We start from the raw sequence: 22608 nt of genomic DNA on the forward strand, positions 1-22608 counted from the left end.
CAAGTATCTCGAGGTCTTGTTCACGAGTGAGGGAAGAATGGAGCATGAGATCGACAGGCGGATCGGTGCGGCATCAGCAGTGATGCGGGCTCTGCATCGGTCTGTCGTGGTGAAAAAGGAGCTGAGCCATAAGGCAAAGCTCTCAATTTACCAGTCGATCTGCATTCCTACCCTCACCTATGGTCATGAGCTATGGGTAGTGACCGAAAGAACGAGATTGCGAATACAAGCGGCTGAAATAAGTTTCCTCCGCAGGGTGTCTGGGCTTTCCCTTAAAGATAGGGTGAGAAGCTCAGTCATCCGGGAGGGGCTCAGAGTAGAGCCGCTGCTCCTCCGCATCGAGAGGAGTCAGATGAGGTGGCTCGGGCATCTGATCAGGATGCCTCCTGGACGCCTCCCTGGTGAGGTGTTCCGGGCACGTCCAACTGGGAGGAGGCCCCGGGGAAGACCCAGGACACGCTGTAGGGACTATGTCTCCGGCTGGCCTGGGAACGCTTGGGATTCTCCCGGAAGAGCCGGAAGAAGTGGCCGGGAAAAGGGAAGTCTGGGCCTCTCTGCTTAAGCTGCTGCCCCCGCGACCCGACCTCGGATAAGCGGAAGAGGATGGATGGATGGATGGATGGCATGGTGGAGCACTGTTGTACAATCAGCTCTGGTACAAGCGAAACTCCATCTTTACAGGCCTCTGGCTGGAAGGGGCGGCTCAGATGCCCTCATGGGGTTCCCCTCCTGCCCTAGAGTGGAAGTACATACCTGTGTTAAGCCTGGAAGGTGAACCCTTTGACTCACATACAGTACGTGACAGTACTCTGAATTTATGTTAAATTAAGAACCTCACAGCAGCATTATCTACATATTATAATGATTCAATATTTCTCTGACATTCTCGTTTATCATCAAATCTCAACCAAAACTCACCCAACAATGTTACATTGCCAGTTTTAAAAGAGATTTTAACTGCCCATCAAGTAAGTGTTTTTGAAAATGTTATATTTAAGAAAATGGAACTACAATTAGTCACAGACAGGGCTGTCTTAATGCATGGGCATGCTGGGCAGTTGCCCGAGGTCCCCACGAGAATAGGGGCCCCATCCTGTATGGTTTACCAATTGAGTATCATTTATATGTTAAACTTTTTGTGTTTTTCAAGGCTCATGTTATATTGTTCAACGGAATGTGTTGATTAACCTTTGCTGTTTAAACACTGATTTTGTTGGAAGCACCAATACAATACATATATGTTTAATTTTTATCGACCATTTACATTTTTATTCCTGCGAGTGGTTGTGTAAGTTGGGGCCCCAGTGCACTGCTTTGCCCGGGGGCCTATAATGCTGTTAAGATGGCCCTGGTCACAGACCCTCCACAACCAACCACTAACACCTGAATTGCAATCTGCTGTCTGTAAAAGCTGTAGAGCCACCACAAGTCTACTTGGGTTACGCTTTTACTACATGACATTATAAAGTGCTGCTAAAAAACACATTTTTAATGTAGTCTACTAACACATGTAATTGTATTCTGTGGTCGCTGTTGTATTTGTAAATGACTCACCGTTACAAAAAGATTTAAAAAACAAAAATGTGATGAAGTAACTAAAGAAAAAGTAAATGCTCCAGATTTCAAATCAATTAACTAAACCTGAACACACCTGAATGTTATGCCATGTTTACAGGCCAAGCTAGATGTGTCAGTTTTAATGAACAGACTACTGGCTATTAACATTCTTAATGGAGATCATTCATTACAAATGTGAGCTGTCTATCAGGCCTTCCTTTTAAATTCATATGAATTTAATACTCTATATGCTAATCAAACTTGCAATGCTCAGAAGAGAATATGAAAGCTCAGTCAATGCAAGGAGAGTTGCATGAGTTTGCTAAATGTAACGAAAGGAGCACTAAAAAGCCGCACGGTGCTCAATTACTCCTCATGGTTATGTGGAAGTGCCAGCCAAAGTACATTTTACTTGAAAAAGTTGCATGCAAATGTTTATACAAATCTGACACAAAAAAGTGAAGACAAAAGTGAGCCTTGTTTCTTTCCTGTAATGTATACAATGATATTTTACTTACTACTGTAAAATTGCACCCACAAGCCTTTCTATACTTTATATAATTTTAATAGATTTTTTTTTGGAATTTGTGGTCGATTTATTTAAGAAATGAAATTATCACTGAGCAATGACTCGGGATCACATGAGAACTTTTTACATTTTCACTACCACTCTGCTAGAGGACTTGTGCCAGGACAAACAGTCAGAAAAGTAATTTCTAATTTATTTGAATGAATAGCCAACAGGAAGTTTTGGCAGATTGATTTCAGATTATGTACTGACTCATGTACTGGCTTGTATTTTATTAGGTTAATTTAACAATATATTTGTTAATTTACAAAGGTGGCACGGTGGTCTGGTGGTTAGCACTACAGACTCATGGATTCGGTTTTAATCCAGTGCTTGGGTGTTGTCGATCTGCAGTTTGCACATTTTCCCTGCTTCTCTGTGGTTTTTCCTCCGGATACTCAAATTTTTCCAACAGCGTCTCCAAAGACATGCAGGTTAAGTAATTCTAAATAGGCCCAAATCTAATTGTGTGTGAGTGTGACTGTAATGGGCTGGCTGCGCCCTAGGGCTGTTTCCTATTCTGTGTCCAGTGATAACAGGATAGGCTTTGACCCCCAGTCACTATGAACTGGATTAAGCAGGTCTAAAACTGTTTGCATGTTCCCCCCTGTGTTTGCGTGGGTTTTCTCTGGCTGCGCATCCTCCCATAGTGCAAATACATGAAGGTATGCTGGTGTGTATGTGTTCACTGTGGCTGGCACCCAGTCCAAGAACTGCTCCTGCCTTGTGCCCAATGCTTGCTGGGATAGACTCAAACCTCCCTGAACCCTGATCTGGATAAGTGGGTTTGAAAGATGGATAGATGGGTGGATGGATGAATGGATGAGAACGTTATGTTATGTTGTAAAGCAGAATTCTATAATTAACCTTCATGGTGATCAACTAAAATAACACCTAGTAGTAGACTCTCTGCTTTTATTGACCTTGTGATAAGAATAAAGCTTCCACAAAAAGAAAAAGGTTTGGGGATTGTCCCCATATATTGTATCCCAGACAATTGCAAAATAAAGCGATTGAAAATGACTTTTCAGCACAGAATGAATCATTCAATGGTAACAAAATGGCATTTATATAGCAGAAGGTATCATGGGAAAGGAAATGGTTGGCAGGAAGTGATGATTGGAGGCGGGAACATGGAAGCATCGTCGTCAGGAGCAGACCAAAGCAATGGATCGTGGAACCGGAAGTGACGTCATCGGAGTGTAAGCGGAAGTGATGTCATCGCGGCCATTGTGAAGCCAGAAATGAATGTTTATTTTTCTTCCAGTTTTCTGTGGGTAAGAAGAGATTTAGGTAAGCACCACGTGACAGTTCCTTGTCTCGCGAGATTTCACTCACCTTTAGGCTCTTTGACTGCCTCCAACTCGCACGTGTGTGACAACCTGAAGATTGAAAATTACTGAAAGAATATTTTTAGTGTGATTATTTTACATACGAGGTGTGGCAGAAACGTAATGAGACTGATTTTTTATTTACCAAAGTTTTTATTTTTTTCAAACATCAATGTTATCCCCTTCAAAGTAGTTCCCTTGGGCAGCTACACACCGATGGAGACGTTGTTCCCACTGTTGGAAGCAGCGCTGGAAGTCTTCAACCGGTATGGTCTTCAGCATGTCCGTTACACTCTTTTGAATGTTTTCTAAAGTCCCGAAATGACGTCCTTTGAGGACATTTTTCAGTTTAGGAAAAAGGAAAAAGTCACATGGACTGAGGTCAGGTCAATAAGGGGGCTGGGGAACCACAGGAATGCCTTTTGAGGTCAAAAATTCTGTTATGGAGAGGGCAGTTTTTCGGCACCATTTTGGCACAGACCTTTCGCATGTGCAAATGTTCAGTCAAAATTTGATGATCGGTAAATCTGTTCAAATTTAATTGTTCACTCAACATTCTTAATGTTAAACGACGGTCTGATCTCACAAGAGTGTTCACACGTTCGATGTTTTCATTGGTTTTCGAAGTTGAAGTCCTCCCTGAACAGTGTTCATCTTCAACGTGTTTTCTGCCTTCCAAAAATGATTTGTGCCAGCGAAAAACTTGAGCTCGGGATGAAGAATGTTCCCCATAGGCCTGTTTTAACTTTTCAAACGTCACACTTGCCGTTTAATGGCACAATGTTGCTCCAAATTCCGCTGTTCCATTTTGCGTGACGCACAACAAAAAACACAACTTCGCTAATAGCAGTCACAAAAATCATGTAGTTAATGGAAGGAGTTGAAACTCGCACTGAGCTATGGGAGGGTACTGATACACGTGCTCTATCAAGGACAACAGCGCAGTGTTGCCAGATCGCTTGCAGTGTTTCCAGTCTCATTACTTTTCTGCCACACCTCGTAGATATCAGAATAACATATTAACCTACCCTTACATGCAGTACAGCTACCATGTTCAATTCAATTCCTTCTTGTATAGCACTCTTCACAGGGCACCTATGTATATTTGAAATTCTAATATAACAGTAAGTTATAAAGTCACGTAACATTCATATGCACAGATACACAATATAAGAACAGTGCAGCATAAAAGCTAAAAGTATAAGCAGTTATGAGTTGTGAACTGAAGCTATAGAGGTGCTGAATGGAGTCCTCTGGTGGCACATCCAGCTATGCCATAGGACATACCGATTATACCGAACACCCAGTCCTGAAGTGATGAAATAATGCTGCATTTGAGGCAACATTTCCTAAGGGTAATCAAATAATGGTGCTGATTTAGTTTAGGAGTTTCCTTTAGATTGCCGCTATATGTTAGAGAAATGTCCTGTTAGAAAATGGCACATGGTATGGGTGAGGCAAACAGAAAACAAGATGTTCTCAATCTAATGTACTGTTACCTGGTCAGGCTGTGCCTAACAAGCAACATCTCTATATATATAAAATCCAGCTGTCTGTCTGTCTGAATGTATGCCTGTCTGCTTTTCACGAGAGAACTACTTAACGGATTTAAATCAGGATTTTTTTCTATAATTTGCTTGTTCATTCCGGTTGATTTTGTGACTTCTCTCATCACGCTAAGTATCATAGATCGCTTGCGGTACCGATTTATTTGCATGAATCCAAGAGAGACACAGCTGGCCGAGTGGAGGGGTGGGGGGCCCTCCTTTCTCACGCTCCAGCCTCGGGGTGTGTACCTTACCTCCACTTAGCTAGCGAACAAGAGAACTACTTAACGGATTTAGATCTTTTTTTTTTTTGTTTGCTTGAACATTTCGATTGATTTTGCGACTTCTCTCATTGCACTAAGAATCATAGTTCACTTACAGGAGCAATGTATTCAAACTAATCCAAGACAGAGGCTGCGGACCGAGGCAGGGGGAAGCGTGACATCAGGTGTAGGGAGCTGGGACAGGGAACTCCTCACGCGCCAGCTTTCGTTCGAGTCGGTGTACCTCTATGTTTTGGAGAGTACCTTGCTTCCACTTAACTAGAGATACCTGTTTGTTTATTGATTTTTAAAGTTTGTCCGGTTTCACTACTATGCGGATGGAGTCATGGGGAATGGCTAGTACTGTATATGGCAATTCATCATAAGAAATTTTGCCACATCCTTTGACGTTCACTCTTGCGTATCTTATAATAAAGTTGTGTTGATTTCATCAATGTATATATTGTCTCCAAGTATGAGTCTTGGGGTCACCATGCCCCAGGATGAATTTGACCTGAGGTCAGTGTATAACAATCCAAGCTGTTTATGGCTGACAACAGTAGAGACGCAATTCCCAGTAGCAAGCAATATGTAAATGTAAAAAGCAGTAAGTAAATGTTACAAATGGAGTTCCACCTCTGAAATCCATGGGGGACACAACATATCTATGAAATACATCCTGAGTTTGCCATGTTATGACTCTGGCTTCTTTTTTTTTCATTATTATTTTTTTTATTTTATGGGAATTGTGCCCAGACAGCAATTGAACTCTCAAAGGTGAATTTTACCAAAGGCAAAAACCAGGAGATGAAGAGATGATCCAAAATGGAATCAAACAATTAATAGTAAGAGGATATGTGAGGAATCAAAAAGCTGGTAATTCTTAGATTAAAAAAGCAGACAAAAACAAAATGCGGTATCAAAAATCAATTTGGAAAAAGCCATTGCAAGCATTCTTAACCTTGACTAAGTAGTCCTTCCCTAAGACACACATATCTTCAAAAAGAATTCTTTAATGTTTGTTTTTCTTAAAGTTTGATGCCAGATAAATGGGCTGCACTATTATCTTAAATATGCATCACAGGCCTAGCAACCAGAGAACAACCAGTGTTAGTATATAAAATATTCATTAATTGCTAATTATTTTGCACTGTATTTGCTCATTTTCATGTTTTTGGGATAATTTGTTTTATATAAACTTGTATGGGATAGAATAAATTCAGTCTGAAAAATAAACCAGACTTATTTGCAGCTACGTGGAGCATCTACTCTCAGTTGCCCCAAGCTAATAACCTGATAAAAGGCTTTTGAATAAGACCAGTTATCTAATCTGGTTGCTTTAGCTAATTAAATGTTTTTCCTCAACACACTCTTAGGAGACATTTGGAGCCACTAAGAAAATGTGCACATGGGGAGAATAAAGATTTAAAATTCTTAATCTAAGACTATTAATAATGTTCTTGGAACAGATCTGCCATGACTATTTTTTTGTTTATCCAAGGCTAAATTAAATGCAATTCTCAAATGGGAGCAGTCACCACCTACCTTTCACCTACATTTCACCTTTCTACTTCATTGTGTTTCCATGAATTTCCAGTTTATGCTTCTTTTGCCAATTGGCATGTGTAAAATCCAATAAATATAAGCTTTTATTTTTTTATGAACATTAAGTGTATTGGGTCACCACAAATACAATACAATGCAAAAATGCCATTACTGGCTGACCAGCTTAATATCATTTTAATTTTATATACTGTAGATATATATTTTATTGAGGTGAAAGATCAGGGTTGCATTATAACTCTGAGAATATGGGTAACATTGCTTATTCCAAACTGTCTGACTAGGACCCTGTAGGGGATCTACATTTTTGGGGCCCTGAAGCTTGAACTTTAATTCTAGAATCCCTGAAGCCTACAAGAAAAGTCGTCATGCCGGGCCACCTTAAATTCCTTTGCACCTCCTCATCAGCGTTTTGTCTTGCAAATGTGTTGATAAACACCGGGAGCAGGCAGCCTGCTCACTCATCCTCCCACCAAGGCGGTGAGGTGTTTGGAATTGTACAGGGTAAATAATATATTGTTATTTATAATACACACATTTCATGTGTGTTCTGTGTCTACAACAATCTGGGTAAATGTAGGATGACAGGAAATGCAATGCAAGAAATGTTGAACACTAAAACAGAACATTTGTGTGAACACTGAAGTCCAATTATCAAATAAACACTTTCACAAAAGGTATAACAAAACAAGTGTGCTTTTATTGAAGGATATAACCAAAGAAAAAGAAATCATTAAATTTGCATGGCGCTGTTAATGAGTAAAAACCCAGTCCAAATATCAATCTACACAAAACTGACACATCTGCTGAGCTGGTGCAGAGGTTAGAACTGCAGCCTCGTAATCAAGATTCTCATTCATGAAAAGAATGGAGATAAACGCTATCAACTCTGAGAGGGAGAGGCAAGTTCATTATACCACGTCTTTATTTCATATTGGGATTGTGTGTGTGTGAATGTGACTAAGAAAATAAAAATGAATTAAAAAAACGCAAACTTTTACAAGGATCAAAAAATTTACCTGGGTGTTACAGATTGAAATCACATGTGTGTTTTAATTACATACAGTAATAGTAATAATAACAGCAGCTCACTACTCAAACCTCTTGATTACAAGGCAGCAGTTCTTACCTCTGCATATTTCGGCTTGTGTTTTTACTCATTGACAGCACCATGCAAATTGAATGATTTCTTTTTCTTTGGGTATATTCTTAAATAAAAGCACACTTGCTTTGTTTTTCTTTTTTGTGAAAGTGTTTATTTGATATTTTGCCTTCAGTCTTCATAAATTATACACTTCATGTCTGCAGTTTGTCATTATTACATCCATTCATTATACAACCCGCTGTATCCCAACTACAGGGTCACGGGGGTCTGCTGGAGCCAATCCCAGCCAACACAGGGTGCAAGACAGGAAACAAACACCGGGCAGGGCACCAGCCCACTGCAGGGCGCACACACACGCCAAGCACACACTAGGGACAATTTAGAATCATCAATGCACCTAACCTGCATGTCCTTGGACTGTGGGAGGAAACCGGAGCACCCAGATGAAACCCACGCATACACAGGGAGAACATGCAAACTCCATGCAGGGAGGACCCGGGAAGTGAACCCCAGTCTCCTAACTGCGAGGCAGCAGCGCTACCCACTGCACCACCCTGCCTCCTGTCATTATTACAGTAGGATGAAAATTTTTCTGTTTTAGTTACTTGTTCAAAATTTCTTGCCTTGCGTTTCCCGTCATCCTACATTAAGCCAGATCGTGGTATACACAGAACATGCATGAAATGTATGTATTTCAAATAACAATATATTATTCACCCTATACAATTCCAAACACTTTACTGCCAGAAAAAGAGACTTCAGCGTCTGAGTTTTCAGCTGCCTTGATGGAGGGATGAGTGAGCAGACTGCCTGCTGCCAGTGCTGATCGACACATTTAGAAAATAAGGATGCTGATGAGGAGGTGCAAAGAAATTTAAGGTGGCTCAGCATTATGACTTTTTTCATAGGCTTCAGGGAATTCTAGTGTTAATGGGGGCTGCTTCGCAACCAGCAACAAAGTCTGTTATCTTCTTCAATAGGTTCGTTCCATGACAGATCACCACAGATTTTTAATTAAAATTGCTATACTGGATAATCTCACATGTCAAAACCACTGGTGTGAATAAAATATCCCTATGTCTTATAATTTTCAACTTATAGGGGGATGAAAATCAAAGTTGCTACTGGGACCCTGAGGCTTAAGTTTCATTAGTCTCATAGTAGATCCACACCTGCCTGGATCTTTTCCTTTAAAGAGTGCTGATGTGAAATTTCCATCTGGGAGCTTCCAATTGCCATTTTCCTTCTTTCTGGTAACACCTGAATGCAGAATTAGCATAAGATGAATTTTCTGAGATTTCTAGACCTATTTTTGTGTAAATCAGTGTTTGCTAATCTTGTTCTTAGTGAGCCTTGGTATCAGTGTTACGATGTTGGGATTTTGAACCAACTTGTTCTTATTTTTGTACTCTCGGTATAGATATTTTTTGATTTTTTTACGTATTAAAATATTTTATTACTGCGCTATTTTTATATTCTATATTTAAGAATCTGTAGCAATAAATGGCAAAAACATTGAGGTATTAACTGATTTAGAAGGTTTCATTAGCAGAGCTCTTGTGCAGAAAGTGTGCATGCCATACATTCAATTAAAATTAAAACTTGTTAAATAAAATTAAAACCTAGAATTCTGTTAAATGATGGTAAACTGAACAGTTTGGGTATAGTGTAATACATCACACCTGCAACTAAGATTTGTACTGGTGCTCTTTATGAGGAAGACAGACCATTCTTTATTATCCCTTCTCCTATTCCTCAAATAATATTAAGCTACCCTTAGTTAACACTGCATAATCCTGAATTATGCAACGCATATGCAACGGAGCACATACTATAAAACCATCTACCTTCATCTCTTTTTCAAATCAGTTTTCCCTTGTAAAAATATCAAAATATTGTCTGAAGAGAACTAAGAATACCTAGATGTATTTACAGCAGTAAGCAAAAGTATGAAAGTATGATTGTTCTATTGAATGTCGCAGGGCTGTTTTAACAGCATCATATGCCCCCGGCAAAGTAACGCTCTGGGGTTCCAGTTTTGATAGCAAAACAGAAACATACAGAGGCATCATAAACATCGCAGGTCCCTATGTTTGTGGGGCCCTCGGCCAGTGCTAGGGAATCCATTCCCGGGAATTCGGGAATCCCACATGTCATTCCCGGGAATCCAATAAAAGAATAACCTTATCTACAAGCAGTTCATGCTGTCATATAAGTACATGTATCTAGTTCAGGGGTGCCCATACTTTTTTGGCTATCAATCTACTTTTAAAATAACCAGGTCGAAATGATCTACCTACATTAAAAATGCTATATATATTGCATAGTTTAACTGTCAAATAATGCAAAGAGTATGCAACACGTGTTTCGTCATTTACGTTGCGTTATGGCATGTGGTTTGTTTATTTGACAGCATTTAGATCGGGGTAATTACATTCATGGCATTCGTAGTCTGAATCACAATCTGATTGTATGGGCGGTTACCTACCAGGTAACAGTTGTGTTGGCAAACATCCGCCACGGTGCCCTCTTCAGTTGCAAGAAGCAGATCATAGAATGTTGCAAAGTTTTACTGTCAAATAATGCAAAGAGTACGTGACACGTGTTTCGCCCTAATTCTGGGCTCATCAGGCGTACACACTCACTACACCCCATCTTGGGAATCGAACCTCGGATGTCAGCGTCAGAAGCGAAGCCACGGCGTGTGGTTCGTTTATTTGTCAGCATGTAGATCGGGGTAATTACATTCATGGCATTCGTAATCTGAATCACAATCTGATTGTATGGGTGCATGTGGGATGACCAGTGTGTTAGAAGGAAAGAGATCTCAGACTGGCCGCCCTGTGTGTCAATCAAGTGGAAAATGCCATAGGGAGGATATATAATAGACTAATGTTTAAAAAAAATTTTTTTTGAATGCAACACGATCTACCTGATCAGATACTGATACACTTGTTCTAAACAACGCCCACGCTTGCCGTTGCTCTGAAACACCTCCATTTCAGCTTTTACTGATGCATCCAGCTTCTTGTCATCATTCTGTGATGGCAAGTTTCTTGGCACAGATAATGCGGATGCAACAGACTGACGCATTGCAATTTCAAGTTGCTGTTTAAAGCTGTTGTCTGACAGACGTCAATGAAGTCCGTCCTGTCCTGGCATTCGTGAACTGCCGAGTGCAGACTCCTCCCAGTCCACTGTGCTCAGTCTTAGTTGGAGCCGGGAGACTGACGACTGCTGCTGGTTGACTGAATTAATCTGCAAAACACTACACCGTGGGCCAAAAAACCCGTGCCACTTAATTATTTTCATCTATAGCTATTATTTCTTGATCGATTTTTACACTTTTACACACTATACTTTTACACAGCTTGGCTGTTCCCAGTTTCCTGGGAATTACAGCAGTTTCATTTCCAGGAATGCAGGAATGAAAAATGTCCGGGAATGGATTCCCATATCTAGTGCCCATTGTGCCCATATGTTATGATAGCCCTGTGTGTCACTGCTGAAAGTGAAGAGATATACTCTTAGAAAACCCAAAAACTATGCAATGGAAGAGTATATCAAAGAAAATGTATGTAATGGATTTATTAGACAGTCAAAAAATCCTATTGGGGCTGCATTTTTCTTTCTTGAGAAAAAAAGATTGGTGATTATACCCTTACATAGATTGCCAAGAGCTTAATGAAATTACTTTTAAAAAGAATTATCCTCTTTCACTTATCACTGATTTGTTAATTGAAGTAATGGGATCAGCTATACTTACTACATTGGATCTAAGAAATGAATAAAACCTTATGCAAATTAGAGACGGGGATGAAAGGAAAGCAGTATTTAATATGGATACTGGTCATCTATACTAATAAAAGGCAAAGCCCTCACTGACTCACTGACTGACTGACTGACTCACTCACTCATCACTAATTCTCCAATTTCCCATGTAGGTAGAAGGCTGAAATTTGGCAGGCTCATTCCTTACAGCTTACTTACAAAAGTTAAGCAGGTTTCATTTTGAAATTCTACGCGCAACGGTCATAACTGAATCCTACTTACGTACATATATAAGGCCATAGCCTGCAGCTCAATCGCCGTGTGAGGCGGAGTCGCGTCCCCCATTCCCAACGCCTCCCTTGTAGTTGGCTGCCTGCCCATATAAGGCCGTCCGTTGCTCCGGTCTCTTCAATGCCTTCTTTGCTTCGCCACGGTATTCATGTCTCCTTGCTGATAACTGCAGCCTTTTTATTTAATCCACGGCTTCTCCACTGTTTTATTGTTCGTTTATTATGCTTATAATTATTGTGTAGCTTTTTTAGACTTAGTTTACATTGTTCCGGTACCCATTTCTTTTACCGTTCCAACCTTACCCCCATTAACATGTCTATCGAGGTGATCACCATCGATCAAAGAACTGTCACTTACCGAGTGGTTTCCATGCCCGGAGATGCCGCCTGCCTTTTACATTCTCTGTGTTACATATTGCACGGCTATATCAGGCTCAATCTTGATATCTGGAGGAACATTGTGTCTTATGTATTGAATGACTGGGACAGGTTCAAGGTGTGGACTGATGACGGCACAGGAGATAATTATACTACACAGGAGCACTAGAAGAGTGAAATGCTTAAGCCCTTCACCTATGCTTCTGCATGTGAGTTGATGGCTGCCGCTGAATTGTTTGGTTGTCGCTTTCAAGTGTACCGAAATGGCCAAATATTTTACCTCTTTGGAGAACCGCCAATGCCTCTTAAACATCTTAGATTCACAGGTGACGATTTCAGTAGTGGACACTTTGATGTTTATGAATGTTTCAACTTTCAAAAGCTGGATACGAAGTTACCGATGAAGCCGGTTGTATGCATACAACGCTTGACAGATGCCAAATGTCACTTCAACACAAGTCCTGCATATACTGTCGTAATTGAAACAAACCATGAAACTCAAACCAATTATGACAGCAGCAATCCAAGCTATGAGAAAACAGTAAAAAGGAGGTGTGCGAGATGTCGTGGTACATTTTCTGATGTAGCTAGATGGAAACAACTTTGTGACGCTGCTGCCAAATACTCGCAGAAAAATCCACAAGTTAATTGACATGCTGTCGCTAAATACACGCAGTTTAATCCACAAGTTCATAGAGATGCTGTCGCTAAATACTTGCAGAAAAATCCACAAGTTAATTGACATGCTGTCGCTAAATACTCGCAGGCAAATCCATAACTTAATAGAGATGCTGCTGCTAAATACTTGCAGAAAAATCCACAAGTTAATTGACATGCTGTCGCTAAATACTCGCAGGCAAATCCACAAGTTCATAGAGATGCTGTCGCTAAATACTTGCAGAAAAATCCACAAGTTAATAGACATGCTGTCGCTAAATACTCGCAGGCAAATCCATAACTTAATAGAGACGCTGCTGCTAAATACTCGCAGGCAAATCCACAAGTTAATACCAGGAATGCCTGTTAAACATCTTATATTCACGAGTACCGATTTGGGTAGTGAACACTTCCATGAATGAAACCTGTTATCTGTACAACAGCTGACAAACACGGAATGTAACTTGAACACAACACATCCTCCAAATACGAACCTGATTGAAAGAAATAATGATAATCAAGTCCTTGATGACAGCAACACTCATAACAGTAACAAAACAAATACTGTATATTGACAGTCATGTTACGTTATTTTTAAAATGTTTCCTTTTCTTTTCCATAACTTCTTTAACACACTACTTCTCCGCTGCAAAGTATTTTGAAGGTATTTTGCTAGTTATGAATATAGGGTAATGTCTTATGGGCTAGCTAATGCTTCTGCTGTTTTTTAGTTGCTTGTCCATGACATATCCAAAGATATCCTGAGAATTTAGTGTTAGCACACTGTGTAGTGGCAAAATACTCATCTTTTTTAAAGATATGGATACACATGTTTAACATGTAAAAGAATTACCTACAGTATATGTCAAATTGAAGAACTGCAAATTTCATAGAGATCAGATAGTGTTTCTTGGTTATAAAATATCTCATGCTGGACTATACATGGACCAAGATGTCTGCAGTTATAAATTGGAAAACACTGGAAAGCGTAAAGCAAGTGCAAACATTTGTTGAATCTGCAAATTGTTATTGTTGTTTTATTAAGGAGTTTAGCTTAGTCATTTCATCCATTACTTCATTAGCCAGAAAATCCCATAAAAGTATTTATGGACTTCAGAGGCACAAGTGTCCTTTGAATTTCTTAAGAAGTTATTCACATCGGCACTCGTGCATGGGCTCTCAATTTCATGAATACAATTAATAGTTGATGTTGATGCATCTATAATTGGGGTTTGTCACAAAAATACCCAGATACTGATATTATTCATGCCTGTGCCTTTTTCTCTAGAAAGCTACTATCAGCAAAGCAAAATTATACAAAACAGAGAACTGTTAGCGACAAAATTGGCATTATTGGATTGGTGAAATTGGTGGGAGGAGGCTACGTTCCCATTTATTATAGTTTCAGATCATAAGAACTTGATGTATTTAAAAATCTGGAAGTGCCTAAATGCACATCAAGCAAAGTGGGCATTACTTAACTTTGCTAACACAAGAGGGTGATGCTTTATCCAGCACTCAGGATCTAATAAAACAACTGGTGAGCTTAAACTCATACTACTCCCCGAGATATTCCTCACAGTCATTTTAGTAGCGTTTCCAAATCATTTTAAATCCATGCAATCACAAGCTGTCTATGCCATCAAGGATTCCATCCATCCATCCATTTTCTAACCCGCTGAATCCGAATACAGGGTCACGGGGGTCTGCTGGAGCCAATCCCAGCCAACACAGGGCACAAGGCAGGAACCAATCCTGAGTAGGGTGCCAACCCACCGCAGGACACACACAAACACACCCACACACCAAGCACACACTAGGGCCAATTTAGAATCGCCAATCCACCTAACCTGCATGTCTTTGGATTGTGGGAGGAAACCGGCGCCGGAGGAAACCCACGCAGACACGGGAGAACATGCAAACTCCACGCAGGGAGGACGGGAAGCGAACCCGGGTCTCCTAACTGCGAGGCAGCAGCGCTACCACTGCGCCACCGTGCCGCCCCCATCAAGGATTCCTGGTGAGAAATGTATTTGTTCCCTCAACCTAAGAAGGAAATTTATCAGAAATGTATAGGCATTGAAACAAGTAACTAAAATATACTTTTGGTGAAGAAAAATGTACAAGGATATTTGTGATTATATCTTTGCTTGTAAAGTTTGTAATAGGGCCAAATCAGTAGGGTGACTAGGACCATTTCCATCTCCTAATCATCCTTATAAATGTATTTGAATGGATTTCATTACAGATTTCCGTTCTTCCCATGGTTATACTTCAATTTTGGTAATAGTAGACCGTTTTTCTAAGTTTATTCACTTTGTTTTGTTAAAAAAGTTTCCTTCAGGTCAAGAGTTGGCAGATGTCTTTCCTCAAGAAATTGTATGATTATATGGATTTCCTTTCTCCACTATTTCTGAAATAACTCACAATTGGCCTCAAGATTTTGGCTTTTTTTTTGTAAGAAGAAATTAATTTAACATCCGACTATCATCCTGAGGCTAATGGCCAGACTGAAAGACTCATCCATGACTTATAAAAAAAATTCTTTAGATGCGCAGTTAATTCACATCAATCTGTTTTGAAAAATCTATTACATATGGCAAAATTTGTTTGTATTACTCCATGTTAAGAATATATCATTTTGGGTGTGTATATCAATTTAAACCTCCACTCCTTGAATTTTAGTCTGTGTGATCTTCAGTGCCTAGCGTCACTGAATAATTCACCAGACTTTTAAGCAGTGTGGCAACTTGCATGGGTGAACATAATGAAGATGGAAACCTCTACAAAACGGTTCACTAACTTTAAATGCAAACCAGGCCTGGAGTATGGTTTTGGGCAGACGTTGTGGCTTGCAGCATGAAACATTCATTTGAATTCTGTTTCATAAACTGGTGCCATTTGATCTTATCTTATTTTGGGAAGGGTTGCCCCCACCAGGCTCTTCCCTTATACTTTAGAATTCATTCTAGCTTTGTGTCTTACTTGAAACCCCTGTTCACTCCATCCCCTATTACAAATGTTCTTATTCCTCCCCATCTGGTTTTTGCTGATTGATCTGAGGAATTTGAGGTTCAAAAAATTCTAGATTGATGCCTTTGGAATCAAAGGGGGCATTGGTCAAGGTTGTTTTGTTCTGCCTCAATTAAATTAAAATCTGGGTGGAATATAACGCTTTAAAACGAAACTTCAACAAAACCGAAGTCATGTTAATTGATACCAAAGCTTACGTTAAGAAAAAATGCTTTTATGTAATAGAAAAGGATGTCTTCAGACCTTCTTCTTCCGCTAGAAATCTTGATGTGGTTTTATTTCCTCCCTTTCTTATTCTACCCACATAATCCACATTATGAAACTTTCTTATTTCCACCTCTATAACATATTCCATGTTCACTCATCTGCGGTGGGTTGGCACCCTGCCCAGGATTGGTTCCTGCCTTGTGCCCTGTGTTGGCTGGGATTGGCTCCAGCAGACCCCTGTGACCCTGTGTTCGGATTCAGTGGGTTAGAAAATGGATGGATGGATGTTCACTCATTCTGGTTCCTTTAAAAAACTTGTCCATGCTTTTATTACATTCCATAGCGACTAGTATAAAGTCCTACTGGCAGGTGTCCCTTCTAATCTTTTATCACAAATGCAGCTGGTTCAAAACTCTGAATGCAAAGAGTCCTTCCACAGACCCACAACACCCATCCTCCTCTACCTTTACTGGCTGCTTGTGTTTTATGGGATTAAAAATAAACGTCTATCATTCACCTATACATTTTTAAATGGTTTTGCACCATACTACATTAGTAACCTCCTCCATAACTTTGCTCATGTTCTCCCACTAAGGTCTACCAATTCTGGCAATCTTCTTGTGCCCCAATCCAACCTGTGCTCTATTGGTGACAGAGTCTTCAGCTCCATTTGCATCCAGACTTTGGAACATTCTCCCTAATTTAGTTAGATCAGCTAACTCAATTAATTCCATGATGGTAAAACACAAAAGAGCAGGCAGACGACATGATCTGGGAATGGCACTAGGCCATTATAGAGGTCACTGCAGGCAGCATCATCATGTACATTGCTAGGGAGGCCCCGTCCCCTTAGGGTTCAACATAAAAATAATATGATGTATAACCATTTGGATAAATAAAAGAAGATTACAAAATTAATAACAAAGAAGAAACACTAAATAAAATAACATGAAAGAAATAAAGCAACCATATTCTGTAACAAAAATCAGAAAATAATTAATAAAGAAACAACACAGTAAACAAACAGGCTGAACAGAAACTAAAACCAAGGAGGAAGCCCTGGCAAAAACATAACTGTTACCCCGATAATGTTATTAAAGATAGCTGTGTGCAATTCAGAGCATTGAAGCTTCAGATTACAACAACAAAAAACAAAAAAGGGATGTCTGCTCTCTCTCTTAGTTAGGGATAAGACTACTAATGTTTGGCTCTACAATTTGATAGTGATGGACTTATTTTTTTGGATTAGAGACTTTCACTCTTTTTCTGACTACTCTATTGAATATCCCCTATTGCAACATTTGTCGGGTCTTTAGGGCCTAGTCACTTTCCAACTAGATGATGAACATCTCTGACTTTATAAAATATGCAGTCAAAAAAACACTGAAGAGGTCTGGGGGTCCTAAGATCAAAATATGTTGGCAGCCATGAAATATGAGCATCTTCAGCACTCCCACCCTACTAAGCTGTGGCATTATTGGTTGCCTTCCACTGAGAAAATGTAGTGTAGACATGTCTTTTAGAAAAGAGGTGACAATTAGTAAATAAATCATGTTGCACATTTACGCATAATTTGCTTATTTAACATTAAAACAAGCACAAGGGTAAGTCAAAACCTTGTGTTCATGCATTTCTTTTTAGACTGATCTAATATTCACAGCTAGCCTTAAGCAGGAATTATTCACATAAAGAACTGAAATGTTATCAACAGTTGTTAGAACATTAAACAAGTCAGCAGTGCCCTCTCTACAAAAATGAATCCCTCAATTAATGTGGCAATCATCACATCTAAATGTTGAAGCAATCTCTGACGACTTTGACGAACTCTGATGCTAATCTCCTAGCATAAATCTTGTATTTACAAACAGCCCTCCACAAATTAATAAACACACTGATCTGGCTGAATTAATTTTAAAAATACAGTACATTGTGTAGCCATTGATCATTCATTATACACAAAATGTAAATAGTATCTATATTAGAAATAAGTGATAAAAACGAGGTCTACTGTTTTCTAAGTAATGCTGATAGGTAAAAAAGAAACAAAATAACCATGTTTTCATTATATATTTAAAATTGTCAAATTTCCTCTGAAGGTAATGATTGTGTGCATATCACTACTATTATGTTATCAATAACAGAAGTTTGATTTAACAGTATTTAGTATATATATTTAAGGTATATACAAACATTTAAAAAACATGCCCACTTGCAGTGGAGACTGTAGTAGTTAATAAAATTGCTGCTCAGCTCTTGTAAAACCCTCTAATTACTGTGTGCATTGGCTTATTTACTGTTTGTCACTGATGCTGTCTAGTTGCTATAGAATTACAGGGAGTCTCAGAAAGCCGAAAATCATGGACTTCCTTAATAGTCAGGTGTTTTTTTAATAATGTGCATTAATTTATTTGTTTAACTTTATATATAACAGTATCATAGTAATTAATACTTTCAAAAAGTAATGTGAATTAGATGAAACAGACAAATGTTATTTCCATGCTTCTTCTTCTTTCGGCTGCTCCTGTTAGGGGTCGCCACAGCGGATCTTCTTCTTCCATATCTTCCTGTCTTTTGCATCTTGCCCTGGTACACACATCACCTGCACGTCCTCTCTCACCACATCCATAAACCTTCTCTTAGGCCTTCCTCTGCACATGTCCAAACCAATGCAATCTCGCCTCTCTGACTTTGCTTCCCAACTGTCCAACTTGAGCTGACCCTCTAATGTACTCATTTCTAATCCTATCCATCCTCGTCACACCCAATGCAAATCTTAGCATCTTTAACTCTGCCACCTCCAGGTCTGTCTCCTGCTTTCTGATCAGTGCCACCGTCTCCAACCCATATAACAAAGCTGGTCTCACTACCGTCCTGTAGACCTTCCCTTTCACTCTTGTTGATAGCCGTCTGTCACAAATCACTCCTGACACTCTTCTCCACCCATTCCACTCTGCCTGAACTCTCTTCTTCACCTCTCTTCCTCAATCGCCATTACTCTGTACTGTTGATCCCAAGTATTTAAACTCATCCGCCTTCACCAACTCTACTCCCTGCATCCTCCCCATTCCTCTGACCTCCCTCTCATTCACACACATGTATTCTGTCTTGTTCTTACTGACCTTCATTCCTCTCCTCTCTAGAGCAAACCTCCATCTCTCCAACATCTCCTCGACCTGCACCCTACTCTCGCTACAGATCACAATTGTCATCAGCAAAGTGACAAAAAATGTATAAATTGTTACAGATGGTATGTAGCATGAGGTCAAGTAGCATGAATTAGTTTATATTATCTGTTTTTTTCTCATAAGCACATATGTTTTAGAATGATGAACATGATGAGTGACATATTGTTTTCTGTCTGATATGCACTGAGAATGAGATTTTCAATATTTATGTTGAGTCAAATGTCAACATATTTATATTTGTCATTGCTGAAATTAAAAAAAAAAAAAATCACAGAAAATCAAATTGTGTCTGTTAGAATGCAAATATTTTGTTGCTGAGATAATGCCAAATAATCTAGTGTCTTGAAATACATTTTTAGGTGGGTTTGTTTGAAAAAACTGTGGCCCCCTCAGTGTTCACGTGAAGAGAATGTTTGTGTTACTGACGTGTTTTATTGTGAAATGTCCAGTGGTGAATATTTGAGGCTTAACACAGAAATCCAGTGGAGTTACTTTTGTACTTCTCTCATAGCTTTAGTACTCAGTGGCCACCTTCCCCTGAGGTGTCCATTCTTTTCTTGTCAGGTTGTTAGGCTTTACTAGGTGTTGTTCTCATTATTTTACATGGTAACATGCTAAGTTTGGAGGGGTCAAGATGATGTCCCATTGTGTGTTTTAAAGTATGCAAATTGCTAAAATTAAAGGTATTTCTGGATGAAATGTAAACCCTGTGACTCCTGTCTTGTTTAGGAATGTTGCTTGTCGTTCACCAGTGCTGCCAAGCTACAATCTGCTTCCCAGGAATGAGGTTAAGAGACCATATCTGTTGATATCTGGTGATATCTGTTGTTTAGAGAATGTCATTACTTGCTTCTAAGGCATGTGTTGTGTATGCTGAACCTAAATCAGGCCTAGTCACGTTGCTGGCAACGTCAAGTGACCAAAGTAACGTCACTGAGAGACACACATCTTTCATATCCTAATAAAGAGACGCCTAGACTTGTGACTTGTATTTTCTCATCTTTAAACTTCTTACTATTGCAATAAATACACTTATACCGTATACCATACACTGTCATTATAGTAATTTGTTTATGCACTGTGTATCTATGAATGATTTTTAAATTAGATAATGTAAAGCAACGGTCTCTAATTCCAGTCCTGGTGCCTCATTTATAAAGCATCAAGTGCATTTGAGCATTAAAATGTGTGCTCAACAAAAAAACAACGTGGTCACCAGGGGGCGCTCCAGCCACCCAGCCTCGACACAGACAGACTCTAGGCACAAGTCTTTGCAACACACATGTTTTATTTTCAAGTGGAAACGCTTTGCTTTTTTCCCCCCTACAGCACAGTAATATTAACAACACCCAGCACTTTCTTCTTCTATCTTCATCTCTTTCTCTTTGTCTTTCTCTTCCACTCCTTCTCTGGCAAGCTTCATTCCTCTTCCTCCCAACTCTGGCTCATCTCTGTGAGGCAGCTGACTCCTTTTTAAGCTGCACTCGTGAGTATTCCAGGTGGCTCAATAGGGAGGTCTGGAATTACTTCCAGCTGTGGCGGAAGCCCAAAGTAGGGCTGTGCAGTTCCCGCAACTCCCCTGGTGGCATCCATGGAACCCAACTTGGCTGAGCCAACAAATGGCAAGTCCCATACAGCCCTGTGGGAATCTGAGGTGTAGTTGCAACACCGGGGGGCTGCCAAGTAGCAATTTGGGGGAGACAGTGCCCTTCCTAAGCCATCTCCCACTATCCTTCCAGATGGCCGCCATCTGACACGACAGGTAAATGCATACAGAAAGAAAAAGAAAGAAAAAATAAATAAATCAGATTTATAAAACCTGGTGTACATCCATCCATCCATCCATTATCCAACCTGCTATATCCTAACTACAGGGTCACAGGGGTCTGCTGGAGCCAATCCCAGCCAACACAGGGTGCAAGGCAGGAAACAAACCCCGGGCAAGGCGCCAGCCCACCGCAGGGGGTGTACATACATTTCAATGCAATTTGCCATTAATAAATCACAATCACCTTGTAAATATACATATGTGAGCCTCAAACACCACCCTTAAATATCCATATATGGAGCATTGCAATCAACCTCATACATATGCAATCATGATGCTGCAGAATTGGCAGAGCAGCCTGACCTCTGAATAGTCGAGACCCCGCAACCTGCATTCAAAAATATCCAGCTATGTTCTACAACTGAGAGTGCAAGATCATGCGCGGCATTACAGCATATCTCCTTTGCGTTTTAGGGAAAGCATAAGATGCCTACTTCTGACTGGGTAACCACTATCACCTGGCACATGTAATGACGTGATTGCTGTTACAATTAATAAAATGAAACACTGAGGGTTCAGTAAGTTAACTTACCAACAAGTCAGTCACCACATACAGCACTGCCACATCTGTCAAAGCTACTTTGATGCAAAATAAATGAATCAGAGGTTGACCCAGGCCACTGAGACACAATGTTTGCCAGTCATATCTTGGATGACTTGTGCATTATGGTTAACAAAAGCAGCTCCATTCTCGTTGGTGCCTTTATTGCAATGTAAGTGCAGTAAGTTTGCACAATTAAGTTAGGAGGAACAGACACTGTTACAAATTGGCTTTTTATGTTGCCAAGAGGATGTGTTTTTCTTTATGTATGTACACCCGTTGGTTTATGGCTTCGAGCACAGGAGGCACGATGAAGTGATGCTTGACTGAGATATTCCTGATCTGTTGCCCAGTTCCCTGAGAAGTGACAAAAGATGGCCGCTATATACAGGCAAAAACACAGAACATTTCTTCAGTGCAAATACATAACATTAGCCCTTTAACAATGTCACTAAAATACAGTTGCAGTATATGAAACACTTTTGAGGTTTACAAATGTTTGCCACCACACATTACAATGACAGCTCAGTGATATGAATCATTATACAAATGAATCATCATTTAGCTGGTTCATCTGCATTTCCTTGCTTGATCATGGGCGTCGTCATTTCCCAGTTTCTCCGAAATGTTGCATATGCAAGGCTTATGGGTCAAATACACAGATTTTTGACATTTTTACATTTTTTTTATAAATCCCAATGTCTGTGTGGGATGTTGCACACATACATTTCGGGCTCATTTTGTGCATATGCAAGCTTTACAAATGAGGCCACAGTGACTGTGT

At 39.8% G+C, this 22608-nt stretch overlaps 1 long non-coding RNA gene across 2 annotated transcripts in view; it reads left to right on the forward strand.

The window, feature by feature from the left end:
• LOC120528569 overlaps nt 1-22608 on the forward strand; it is a 71693-nt gene that overhangs the window by 13203 nt on the left and 35882 nt on the right. The gene's annotated exons all lie outside the window — the stretch shown is intronic.

The sequence above is a fragment of the Polypterus senegalus genome, chromosome 4, assembly GCF_016835505.1.
Source record: "Polypterus senegalus isolate Bchr_013 chromosome 4, ASM1683550v1, whole genome shotgun sequence".
Classification (NCBI taxonomy): domain Eukaryota; kingdom Metazoa; phylum Chordata; class Cladistia; order Polypteriformes; family Polypteridae; genus Polypterus; species Polypterus senegalus.